Below are 14,716 nucleotides of genomic sequence, written 5' to 3' on the forward strand. Positions count from 1 at the left end.
TCCTGAGTTATAGCAGGGCTAAAAGTGGTTAGGTATATGTATGAAGTCAGGCATACCAATATGGTGATGGGTACAGAAAGAGAGAGAGACACATACACACAGAGACAGAGAGAGACAGAGACAGACACAGAGAGAAGGAGAGACAGACAGGCAGATAGACGCAGAGAGACAGTCACAAAAAGACGGACACAGAGAAAGAGCCAAAGAGAGAGAAAAAGAACACAGAGAAGCAGAGAGACAGACACAGAGAAAAGAAGACACAGACACAGATAAAGAGAAAGAGAGAGATAAAAAGACAGAGATGTAGAGTAGACAATAATTCATTTAAACAGATTAAGAATAGGATAGATGGCTGGACTCAGAGAGTAACTTTCAAAAACACATTTTGTTAATAACTTTTGTTTTTATATCACTTACATTTTCTGATGTATTTATTTCTCCCCTTCCTACTGTGTCTTTCATAACAAGAACATTTTTAAAAAGTGAAGGAAAAAGTGATAGCAAAACTAACAGTTTAAAACACATCAAAAAGACTAATGTTTTCTGTTGTATTTGTAGAATTCTGTAATGTTAGTTCCTCATCGCTGCAAAGGGGGGAAGGAGGTACCATCACTTATCTCTTCTTTGGGGCCAAACTTGCTTATCCCTTCCTTTTTTTTTTTATAGCAGTTGCTCTGTATATTGTTTTCCTGGTTATGTATTGCCTTTCAGATGAGTTTCTTGTATATCCCATTTTGTAAGAGTTTATTCAGATATTTTGCTACTGTCTTTTGTTTTACTGGAATATTGGTCAATTTAAATGTAAAATTATGAGAGCAAGGCTCAATGATTTTCCTTCATCTCTTATGCAGATGATTCTTAAATCTTGTACCAACCATGTCCAAAAGGTCAATTTTTGCACATGTTAAACTCAACGTGTATAAAACATAGCTCATTATCTCTTCCCCAAACAAACAAAAAACCCCTCCTATCTTCGATCATTTTCCTGCTCTACAGAGCCATTGTGCTGACTTCAGTGTTGTATGCTTGTGAAACTTGGACAGTCTGTGAGCCACAAGCCAGAAAATTGAACCACTTCTCTTTGAATTATTTTAGGAAGATTCTGAAGATTATTTGATAGGGTACCAGACAGCGAGATCTTCTCTTGTGCTGAACTGCTAGACATTTATACTCTATTGCAGAGAGTGCAACTCTGATGGGCTGGCCATGTAGCCTACATGCCAACCACAAATTTACCTGAAAGACTCTTTTACATAGAGCTCATATGAGGCAACCACTTAGTGGAAGTCAGAAGGGGCAGTACAAAGACACTCTCAAGGTATCTCTAAAGAGTTTAACATCAATTGTGAGACATGGGAAATACTAGCACAAGACTGCCCAGCATGGCATGCCTGCATCAAAGAAGGCACTGTGCTCCATGAGCAAAAGCAAAGCAGAGTCTCAATAGCACAAAGGAAATGTTTGATGTGCAAATCTAGAGATACTGTCATCCTAAACAATCAAAAGATTATTCGTACCCGAACTTTTGGAGCTCATATTGGACAGATCAGCCACAGCTGAATACACTGTATTTTGCCCCCAACACTGTGATGTAATTAGTCCTCATTGAGTATGAAGGATGAACAACACAGCTATGCAGGCTCAAAAATTCAGTTCCACCCTTGATTCCTCAATCTCACTTATCCTACACATCAAAGACTTGTCTTTTTTACTTTCATAACGTTTTCCCCCATATGTAACCTTCTCTTTGCTTACAGAGTTTTTGTCTTGGTGGAGGATCTGATCCTTTTGTGGTTGGACTATTTCAATAGCCATCTGGTTGGTCTCCCTGCCTCAAATTTCTCTTCATTGCAATTCAACCTTCACTCAATATAATTTTCCTACAGCAAAGGTCTTACCAGACTGCTCCCTTTATTCATTACAATCAGTTGTCAGCCAATGCATTGCTTTTTCAATCTAGTCATATGCAAAAATTTTAGTTTATATAAAAGCAGAATTCACTGAAAATGATGTTTTTGATTGGCAAATAATAGGCAGCTAGGTAGTACAGTGGTTAGAGAGCTGAGCCTGGGGTAAGGAAGACTTATCTTCCCAATTTCAAATCTGGCGTCAGACACTTATTAGTTATGCTATTCTAGGCAATTCCCTTAATCCTGTTTTCCTCACTCTCCTCATCTGCAAAATGAGTTGGAGAAGTAAATGGCAAACCCCTCTAGTATCTTTGCAAAGAAATCTCCAAATGGGTTTATGAAGAGCTAGACACGACTGAATAACAACATGTAGATTTTTTTAAAAAATGGTTTTTCTTTTTTTTGGCTAGGTAATGAGGTTAAGTGACTTGCCCAGGGTCACACAGCTAGTCAGTGTTATGTGTCTGAGGTCAGACTTGAAATCAGGTTTTCCTGAATCCAGGGCTGGTGCTCTGCCCACTGTGCCATCTAGCTGTCCCAACATGTAGATATTTAGCAAGATCTATGAATACATAACACTCTCCTTGCGTATTTGAAAACACAATACTGTTAGGAAAAATTTCTGCTGCCATATTAATTTTGCCTATTGAATATCAGAAAAAAAATTAGTTGAAAAAAACCAAACCAAAACAACAGCTCTTTGGTAATCAATGAGCTAGGCCTAAGCCCAGATGCTCCTAGGGAAAAAAGCAAACAAACAAACAAAAAAACCAACAACTCTGAATTCTAGTTAAGTTATATTATCATCAGTCACTATATAAAAATAGCTTAGCCTTTAAATCACATTTGACAAACATGATTGTGAATGTAAGCCATCATCTTCACTTTGTGAATGTAAGACTTCAGTTTTCAAAGTTAGAAATACTTTTTCCCCTCCTCTAAAATGGGAACAAACAGTAGTTTCAATTAAGGGAAACTAGCAGTAACTATTTTTCAATCCAATTATAGTTGTTAAAGTTCTAAAAGAGAAACATCTGTTGAAACCTTGAATTGCTGCTTGCTGACTGAGAACAGCAGGAGAGCTTGCAGTTAATCATCTGTACTCCTACAAGGAATCACTCCAGCCAATGTGAATTACTAAGGAGGGCTTCCTGAGTGATAAGGGATGCTACATAGTCTCCATCTGAAAAGCAGTAAAAATCACAGCAGGAAAAAAATGCAAAAGGCACTTAAACCAAAGGAGAATAAGTTCTCCATAGTCACAATGGTGGCTTGGAGGTTTTCATCAGCATCATTTTGGATCACACAAGAGGAATGCCTGCTGCACAATGAGGTATCAGTTTCACATATAGTAAATAAATTAGTGGATTTACTGTATCTTAACAAGGTGTTAACTTGAGGAAACAGCAGGTTGTGTAAACCTTCTGCTTAATTCCTATACATTTATCTGAAAAAGAAGCCAAATACATTTTCTTGGTTAAAAAATATTTAATTCAAGCATAACAATTCAATTCAATTTAATGTACATTTATTAAGCCAGCCAGCTAGTCAATAAATATTTATCAAGTGGTTACTACGTACCAAGCACTATGCTAAATTATAGGGATACAAAAAGAGGTAAAAGACCGTCCCTGCCCCCTGAAGGAGCTCACAGTCTAATGAGGGAGACTGCAAACAAACCAGTATGTGCAAACTCTACATGGAAAAAATAGGAAATAATAAAAGAAGGGATCTGTATGATCCCCTGTATGAAACAAAACAGTTTCAGAATGCTAATGATTTGTGCCCTCCTTTTCCCCATTATACAAATAAACCTTTTTTTTAAATTCTTTAGAGAAAGATATTTTATAATCTCTTCCACTACTGTCTCCTTTTTAGTAGCCTCCTTTCTAGGTTTAATCATCACAGTGCCTCTAATATTTCCCCTAAAATCTTACCCAGTAAACTTACAATTTTCTCTATGACTCCCTATTCATAATATGTTGTTGGCATGCTTTAACTATTTTGCTTTAGCAATAGGGATGAAATAGGTTGTCTGTGTTTGATAGCTAGCTGTTTGAACCAACTATGGTAACCTTTGAATTTGTTGGACCATATTGGTCGAATTGGATATTCCTGTATGTTCTTAAGCCATGAAAATTATGTAACTTCTGTAGAGGATCTACCAGAGAGAAAAAAGAATGAGAAGATATGTATTGGTGACCATATGTAGAAAAGGAGAGAATATCCATAACGATGAAATCACACATTTATTGATCTTCTAAAGCATGGTAAACTCAGAAGTAGAATTTGGATTCTATGGGTGCACAAAAACATTCCACAAATATGGAAGCATCATGTTGATGACATTTCCAAAAGCAAAGTAACCTGGATGGAATATTGTGAAATTTCTTCATTATATAGCTTTATAAACTTCTTCAAGCCCATTGGATATTACTACTATATATTTTACTTAAGTGATAGTTATAGTTACACAGGAAATTTAATTTAAAGCAGGGAATTATTCCTACAAATATTATTCAACAATAATCAATATACTGTTATGATCTTTGTGGTCAGGAACAAATGGGAGAGGGCAGTGAAAGAAAACTCTTTCCACTAATTTGTCTTTGGTTGTTCAGTATATTGATATTCTTCTGGCTTTATGAAAGTACCCAGCTATATACCTCCATATATAATAGGCAGTTTTTGTCCTAGAGTGAATATTTAAGTGATTTTCAACAGGCTCTGCCATCACCATTTGGTACATTCTGTGGAAAAATAAAAATGTCAGTCATTCAAGATAATTTAAGTGCCTATTTGATAGATAGACTCTGCTAAAAATAGTCCATCTTCTGAAGGTGTTTATCTTCTATATATGGAAACAATACATATATATATATATATACATATATACACATATATGCGTGTATATATGTATGTACATACATATATGCAGATATACACATATATGTTAGTATATACATAGACTAATTACAGAGGTAGCAAGTGGCTGAAGGGGTTAGGACAGTAGTTTCACTGAAGTCTTTTTTGGGTGCTTCATTGTTGTCTGGCTGTTACTTCGGAATTTTGAAAGGGATGTCAGTGAAATTCAAGCTCTGGAAGGTCCTCCCACTCTTGTAAGGATATATATCATTTGTTAAAGGACCAAATCTGCTGAATCTGGAGATTCTTACCATCAGTTTGCTTGAAGTATAATTTATATTTTTTGCCACAACAATCCACAAATACCATCTAGAGAGATTTTGATCTATATCAGTTCACATTCATGAAATTCCAGATCTTCTCAGTATCCTACAGCTACCATTTATATAGCAATTTAAGGATCACAAATAAATTTAAAAATGTTATTTCATTTGATCATGACAACAACATTGGGGAGTAGGTATTTTTTTTTTATCATTGATATTGCAAAGCTGAGAAAACTGAGATGAGGAGAGGATAAATAATCTGCTCAGGGTAACATAGATAGTTTGAAGAAGGAAATGAGAAATCACTCTAGTATTTTTGCCAAGAACATCCTATGGGTAGTGTGGTTGAGGAATAATGAAGAGTTAGACATGACTCAACCACTGAACAACAAAAATCAATTCAGACAATAAATGTATGAGTCAGGACAAATTTAGATCTTGACTGAAAACCCAGGGCTTTACCTATCACTTAACTGTTTCTCAACAGAAAAAAATGATAAATAACTGTAAGTACATGATCTCATTTGAAACTCATAACCATTTTACAGTTATGTAAATTGAGGCTTTGAGAGGCACTGACTTGTCTCTAAAGCATTTGAGGCAAAATTTGGACTTAGCTCTTCTGAATTCCAAGTCCAGGAATTTATTCACTTTTAGTGATTTTAATCATATTCTGTCAAATTTTGCTTGTTCATAGTGAGGGGAACTAGGAAGAAGGTAGATAATTGAAATCCATAGAAAATCCCATCCCACAATTTTAAATTAATATAAATTAATAATATCATTATATCCATATATATGCACATATGTATATATAATACATGGGTGCATATATGTGTGGATGTATATCTCAATGTGTATATATATATGCATATGTGTGTATATATATATACACATACATAAACACACATATATACATATACATATACATACATACACACACATATTTATATATATATAGCCAAAATATACAAGAGTATAAAATCCTTATCTCAAATTCAGCTCATTTTATTCCTCTTGCTTGTCTCTGCTATTGGTGATGATTAATGAATAGTTAAAATGACCAAAGTGTGGATGTGGGTAAGGAAAGCAATGAGTCTTAGATTATACAAAAATGAATAATAAGATCCTGAAGAAATGAGTGTAGATTGAATTGCTCCAGTTTTTTGCATCACTTTTCAGAGTCTAAAACAGTAATGAGCTTCTACCACAGAGAGGTGCTCTTAGACTTAATTCACTGATGCCTATAAAACATATGAGCTACAAGATGTGTTTCCACACATAGAAAGTACATAAAATTGCCCCATTCCACATTAAATATGGGTATTTTATTTTACATCTCATAAAAGTAGATACATGTTACTTATGGAAACAAATGATATTAGCCATACAGAAATATTAAGGTGTTTCCCTGTGATGCATACCTATTTCCCCCTTTGGCCACATATACATTTTTTTTGGAAATTATTTAATATTTTGTAGTATATTAATTTTAGCTTCCTTTCTGTCTTCTTGAAATGGATAAAACCACAATTGTAAGGTTTCAGGTTAATGTGTTTTGACCATAATATATACCTCCACAGAGACAATATTTATTTATCCCATCCTTTCTTTTTTCCTAAGACTGCTTCTTTCCTGTATTATTCCTAGGGAGTTTGTTTTGGGTAAAATTTATTACCTGTTGAGTAATCTCATTACTCCTACAATTAACTTGCTCTACATGCCAACATTTTCCATGAATAAAAAGATTTCTAATTGCTTTTGGTTACTTCATGGAGCCCTTTTCTTTCTGTTCATTAACGTATTATAGATTTTTTTTTTAAAGAAAGCAAACAAAAGACAACACGCTTCATTCAAATAGCCCCTGCAAACTAAACATGCTCTTTCTTAGGTGTATGTTCTACATTGAGATACTGAGTAAATTTTAGACATCATCATAAAATAAAATAGCATCACTCTATTTACAATCAGCTACTAATTAGTTGTTAGCCTTACACAAGTTCAAACAGAAATTTTAAGATGAGTTCCCCATTTTTAGTAGGTTTATAAGAGTCCTTTCGAATCTGTGAATGGCTTAGAGGCTTATTGAATCATTGCTTAATGTAATACTACTTTTTGAAAGTCAGGTACAGGCACATAATTGCCTCTCCTGGGTTTCTCTCTCTATTAATCACAAATACATTGCTAAAGAATTTCAGCTAAGCAGAATGCAGAATATTGATTGTAATTTACTAGACTACACAAAAAATGCTATTTTCTTTGAAGTTTCAACATTAGTACATACTTGTTTTACTTTATTCAAGAAGCAGAATGTGTGTATGTGTGTATATAGACTACATATGTGTAAGATATATTATACATACTACACATACATATATTCAGAAACTCTAAGTCTTCAGGCAAAAAACATGTGATCACTAAACCTCAAGGTTATCTGAATATTTTTCAAGTATCAGCCTATCACAGTTCTTCCACCTGAATAATTCCTCCAAAATTACATTTCCAACAGCTGGTTCTTTTTATTACTCCATTCCAGTAGCATATTTCTTTTGGGCAGTATAGCAGATTAAAAACCAGAACCAGAGTGTACTCTCTTAGAAAAAAAATAGCTTTTCTTTCTCCTCCTCCCTCCCTCTCACCACAATATGTCTATATAATTTCCATTTTATTTTCGAATGCATAGATGACTTCTTAAATGTTCTTTTAACATTTCTATCTATTTTTATATAGACTGATACAAAGTCTTTTGCAAGGAGAGCTGATTAGTATCCTTCATCATGAAATGGGTCTGTATACTATATTTCTTTTAGTTGGTAATACATTTCTTGTTTTGGAGGTTGTCTACTAAATTTCATCTCATTATTTACATTTTTCACTTTACTCTTGAAATCTCTCTCAAAAGATTAGTGTGTGCAATTGTAGTTCATTTTCCACTGATAATTATTCTGGGTTTAATAATATGCAATCTGTTTAGAACTAATTATCAGTTGCTTGAGCTAACCAAACCCATTCATTCCTCAGTGATTATGGGGTTTCAGTTTTTTTCTGAAAAGATTCTGGAGATTTGGATAACCAAGAAAGTCAAGACACAGAGAGAGTATGACGGGGTTCAATTAGCTATTTGTTGGGCAAGTCTTTTTTTAAATTTTTTCCCCCTGCACATTAGAGTCACCTGACTATTCCCATTGTGTTGAATGCTCCATGAGAGTTTTGGCAGTGAATTTTTTTAGCTACTGGGAAGAAATCTGAGCATAAGACTTTAACCCATTTTTCGGGCTAATTCCCCACAATTCTGTGATAGAATTCCTGATTATTGGAAGTACTGGGATGCAAACCCTCCATAAAAACAAAACAAAACAAAACAACCCACAAACCAAACCAAAACGAAAACAAAAACAGCATAGGGAAGCTAGTTCATATTGGCTACATACACACGGACAAATGGAACACAGAGAGGAGTGAGGATTGGTAATACAAATTAAGATTTATATAATGGCTATTAAATCATTAAATATTTCCCTCAGGACTCTTCTTATTTCCTTATTTTAAATTATATTTACATTTTGTAATGCATTATATGCTATGACATGACATCATCTTATTTTCTAGATAAAGAAGTTTTGAACTGATAAATGGGGGAAAAATATAATATGCTTTTTTTTTTGGCCTAGAACTATGAGTTCATCATGTGAAGAATGAACAGAGTGGGAGCTAAGGTGATTAAACAACTCTTTTGTAACTTAAAATTTTTATATCATTGCCTATGACATTTTTATTAGTTAAGTGACTTGCACTAGGTCACACAGCTAGTATGAGTCAGAGATAGGAATTGAACCCAGGCCTTCAAATACAGAACTGGATGAACTATCCATCAGTTCCTCTCAAATGGCTCAGGGACCATCAAAACAAATGAGTCTGTAGTAAGCAGTTACAATGATGTAGGAAAGGCATGAAATGAATTAACTATATTATGTAATTTTATACACTTTGAAGAAAAAATATAGAAATTCATCCAAATAAAATCTTTCCTTAAGTGAAAATTTGGATTCTTTGTATTATTAAATATTTTATAATTTCTCATAGATTTGGCATGACAATATTATACTATTGGAAACACCATAATAACAACAAGAACAACATTCATTATTATTGTAAATAACGTTTATAGAGGTCTTTCAGTTTTGAAAAGTACTTTACACATGATTTCACTCACAAAAACAAAACAAAAAAAAAACATGTCTCACAGACGCAATTTCAAAAATACTTTAACACAATATTTTAGTAGTGTTTCCTTTGCTTTGATACTTAAAGCAGCCAGGTGGCTTGGTAGATCAGATGAGGTATAATTAAATTTAAATTCTGACTCAGTCACTGAGTAACAGTGTGACTCTGGGCAAGTTGATTGACTTCTTCAGCTACTAAAATGAAGAAACTGAAGTCAGTGAAGTCCAATCACTAGCCCACGGTTACACAGCTAATAAGTGACTGAAGTCCAGTGCTCTCTACCCATGATTCCATCTAATTGTCTTTAGTACAGATGTGCTAGAAATGCTACTAGAACATTATAATGAAAGTATTTCTTAAATGCTATTCTAGTCAAAAGTAATTTTTGAGTAGATCACGGCCATAGAAACAGTTTTCAAAAGACGAAATAAAAACTATCAATAGCCATATGGAAAATTCTTCACACCAAAAATCATAAGAGAAATTTAAATTAAAACAATTCTTAGGTTTTACCTCCCAGAGCAAAATTGCAAAGAAGATAAAAGACAAACAATTGATTTGAATGGACTGTGGGGAGAGCTTTTGGTAGAGCTATAATTAGGTTTATCATTCTGGAAAAACAATTTGGGGTTCTGCTAGAAAAAAATGATGAAAATGCTCATTCCCTTCAACCTAGATATATCACTTTGGTCATATAAACACCAAAGAGGTCACTGATAGAGGGAAGGGGCCCATAAAAATGAATAACAACTACACACACACACACACACACACACACACACACACACACACACAAACAGTTGTTCTGGTTGCACAAAAATAAAAATAGGGTAGGTGCTTATTGGTTATGAATGAATGAATTGTGTTTTGTGAGTGTAATAAAATATTATTATGACATTGGAAATCATGAGTATGAGGAATTTAAAGAAACTTGGAAAAACCTATATGAACTGATGCAGAATGAAATAAAATCAGTAGGATAATATTTAATGATTACAATAATGTAAAAAAAATCAACAAACCCTAGACTATATAGGACTTTAAAAAAAAAACATCTGTGAACTCCCTTGACCTAGCATGATTCATGAAATGTTCTTCTTCCTCATCATTCTTGATTATAGAGAGGTAGTTGATTACAGGTGCAGAGTGAGACATACACTGTTAGACATGGTCAATCTGTTGGTTTGTTTTGTTTAACTATATTCTTTTTTTTGTAACAGGTGGTGAGTGGTAGTAGAAAGTCACTTAGAATTCTATGCTCTTTAATTTAAGAACCATTTGGTCAGAAGGCAGAAACAAAGTGTGAATTGAGTTCTTTCTGTTCTTTTAACAGTACTTCACCCAGCACAAGCAGGGTCCCTATCTTTAGAATCATAGTTATAAGTTGGACTTAAAAAACTTATACATTTAAAAAAACTATTGAAATCATGAATCATAGCTACAAGATTCCAAGAATGTGGTCATCTAGTCTCTACCAAGGATAAACCTAACCCTTCCCTCCTTACTCCCTTCCTTAATATTGACCTCCTTAGTTCAACTTACTCAATTTCTATCTGTCTACCCTGATGTAGCACAGATTACGGACTTACTCTATTGACCCACCTGCAAATCATATTGGCAGACAGAAACCTTATATCCACAAAATTACAGGTGTAGAATTGTGGGGTTAATGATAACTTTCTAATGCTATACTTAGGATCCCTCACTGATGTGTTTCCTCCAAATGACCAATAGTTAATATTACACAGTTTTTCATATAATTAGCTTTTAGAAAGGAGTTGCTTGCTAGGAATCGGAGTTAGTAGAAAACATACTCTTCCCAAAGTCTGTGACATACTCTCCCTCCCATCCATACATACAAATTGAAGTTCTTGGTTGTTGGAAGTCCTTTTTCTCCCTTGGGTGGAGTACTCATGAAGTTCCCATTAGGAATGCTGTAATTTACCTACCGGACTTTTTAATATTTGCTTGAATTTGCCTTTCCTCAGTGCATCTAGTTTGTCCTAAGTTTACCTATTTTGGGTATGCTGCTATAATTAGCCCACTGAAGAAAGTCCCAAAATCCTCTTATTCTCCAAAGTTTTTCAGGTTATCCGCTGGTCAGAGTGGAGGGGGTGGCTCAAGGAATACTTCCATCATCTTACCCAAGCAATTCCTTCTTATAGTCAAGGAGGTGGCTCAATGTATAGAGGATCTGGGCCTGGAGTCAGGAAGACATGAATTTAGGTATGGTATCTCAGGAATCTTTTAGCTGTGTAACCCCAGGCAAATGATTTAACATCTGTTTCTTATAGTTTCCTTAACTCTAAAATTAAGATAATAATAAAACCTACTTCTGAAGGTTGTTGGGAGGATTGAATGAAAACATATGTACAAAAAGTTTAGAACAGTGCCCCAAACATAGGAGGCACTATATAGATTTTTATTCTCCTTCCCAGGGTTTTAGATGGAGGGCTTATTTCACTACATTGCTAAATGTTCCCATCCTCTTTTCAAAACTAGTTTGACCACGTGCTTTGTCTAATCCAAACAAATTTTCTGTTCCACTCCTTTGAAAGGCCTTTGTTTGATTAATTATAGAGCTGTGCAGGTTCCATTCACACCTATGATTGATTAAATCTATTTGTGTTCTTACTTCATAAAGGTAACTGGGCTAAGTGGACAGGATTGCCTGGTTGATTGACTCAATATGCCCCCATCCTTACACAGATACAGAATGATTTTGAATATCCACACTATTTCCTTCACCTTTGATTAAGTCCCAGTTATTCATTGTTTCTTTTGAAATCTGTGTGCCAGGTCTGAACTCAACATTTCAGATGTGACTAAAACAATCTACAGTTGAAGCAGAGGCAAGATGGAGGAGAAAAGACAGCAACTTAACTGACCAGCCCGCAAACCCCTCTGGACACTTTTAAATAATACCATAAAACAATTCCTGAAATGGCAGAACACACAAAAGAATGTGGTGAAATAATTTTTCACCCAAAGACAACTTAGAAGGTTGTCAGTAAAGGTCTATTGCCCCTGGGTAAAAGTGGAGCACAGGCAACTGTACAGATGGCAAATTGGGCCCCAGAAACTCAGGAGCAGACCTTGGGAGCCACTAAATCATCACTTGCAGTGGCTGCTTCTGGAGCTCTCAGTCTACAGATGGCAAGGGGGTTGAAGAATTGATCAGAAGGAGATTATAGTATCTCTTTGCTGGCATTTGGGGCAAGACTCTATTGCTTTGCTCATACTCAAATCTAGGTTGCAATCCTGGGTGACAGTCCTAGGGCAAGGACACACCAAAGCTTGTGGTTCCAGTGGAGCAGGGACCCTCATCACAGTTCCATAAGAGAAAAGAGTGCTTATGATCACTCACAGACCAGAACCCAGGTGAGGAGAGTAGTAAACACACATCTCCTTGAATCATACCACCTTGGAAGAACTAAAAACTTACAAATCCTGGAAGTATCTCTGAAAACAATTTAATAAAACCCCTGAAGCTTGGAATAGCATGCACTCCAACCTGGAAGCAGAGCCCCAGTTTAACAAAGAATTGAAAGTCAAGAAATAGACTGGACAAGTGAGCAAACGGCAGAAAAAAATATTCTGTCCATAGAAAGTTACTGTGGTGACAAGGAAAATCAAAACATAAAATTAGAAGCTAAAGCTCCAATATCCAAAGCCTCCAGGAAAAAAATGTGAATTGATCTCAGGCCATTGAAGAGCTCAAAAAGATTTTTGAAAATCAAATAAGAGAAGTAGAAGAAAAATTGGGAAGAGAAATGAGAGTCATGAAAAAAGAGTCAACAGCTTAGTAAAGGAGACATGAAAAATACTGAAGAAAATAACCTTAAAAACAGACTAGGCCAGATGGTAAGAGAGGTAGAAAATGCCAATGAGGAAAAGCATGCCTTAGAAAGCAGAACTGGCCAAATGGAAAAGGTGGTCCAAAAGCACACTGAAGAAAATAATTCCTTAAAAATTAGAATTGATGGGCAGCTAGGTCATGCAGTGGATAGAGCTCTGGCCTTGTAGTCAAGAGGATATGAGTTCAAATCTGATCTCAGACACATAACACTCATTAGCTGCATGAGCCTGGGCAAGTCATTTAACGCCATTGCCTCAACAACAAAAAAAAAAAAGAAAAGAAAGAAAGAAAAAACAAAATGATTAAAAACATTAGAAGTTAGCTAATGGAAACTAATGACTTTATAAGAAATCAACAAACAATAAAACAAAACAAAACAAATGAAAAAAACAGAAGACAACGTGAAATATCTCACTGGAAAAAACAACTGAGCTGGAAAATATACCCAGAAAAGATAATTTAAGAATTATTGGACCACCTGAAACCCGAGATAAAAAAAAAAAACCTTAGACATTATCTTTCAAGAAATTATCAAAGAAAACTTCACTGATGTTCTAGAACCATAGGATAAAATAGAAATTGAAAGAATGCACCAATCACCTCCTGAAAGAGATCCCAAAATGAAAACTCCCAGGGGTAATATAGCCAAATTCCAAAGCTCCCAGGTCAAGGAGAGAATATTGAAGATATCCAGAAAGAAACAATTCAAGAGAGAGAGACAGAGAGAGAGAGAAAGATAGAAAGGTAGAGAGACAAGGAGAGAGACACACAGAGAGACAGAAACGAGAGAGAGAGAGAGAGAGAGAGAGAGAGAGAGAGAGAGAGAGAGAGAGAGAGAGAGGGAAAGCACACAGGTGTGAGTTTAATATGAAAGGATGATAACTAAAAAAATTAAGGGGTGCAAAAGAGGAACGCACTGAGAGAAAGGGAAAGGGAGGGAGTAGAATGGAGCAAATTACCTCACATAAAAGAGAGCAAGAAAGAGTTTTTACAGTGGAGGAGAAGATGAGGTAGGTGGGGGGAGTAAGTTAACCTTACTTTCATAAGACTTGGCTCAAAGAAGGAATGATATTCACATGGAATTGAGTATAGAAACAAGCCTTACCCTACAGGAAAGTAGGAGAGGAAAGGAATAAGAGAAAGGGAAGGTGATAGAAGGGAAAGCAGATTGGGGGAGGGTGTAGTCAGAAGCAAAACTATTCTGAGGAGAGATGGGTGAAAGGAGATAGAGAATAGAATAAAAGAGGGGATAGGATGGAGGGAAATATATTTAGCAATCAAAACTGTGAAAAAAAAATTAAAGAAGTTTCCCTGATAAAGGCCTCATTTCTCAAATATATAGAAAATTGAGTCAAATTTATAAAAATAGGAGCCATTCCCCAATTAATAAATGATCAAAACATATAAACAGTTTTCAAAGAAATAATCAAGGCTATCAAAGCCATATGAGAAGTGCTCTAAATCAGTGCTTCTTAAACTGTGGGTTGTGACCCCATATGGTATTGCAAAAATTTGGCACCAGTAAAAGGTTT

The sequence above is a fragment of the Phascolarctos cinereus genome, unplaced genomic scaffold (genome assembly GCF_003287225.1).
Source record: "Phascolarctos cinereus isolate Bilbo 61053 unplaced genomic scaffold, phaCin_HiC Scaffold_5;HRSCAF=322, whole genome shotgun sequence".
Classification (NCBI taxonomy): Eukaryota; Metazoa; Chordata; class Mammalia; order Diprotodontia; family Phascolarctidae; genus Phascolarctos; species Phascolarctos cinereus.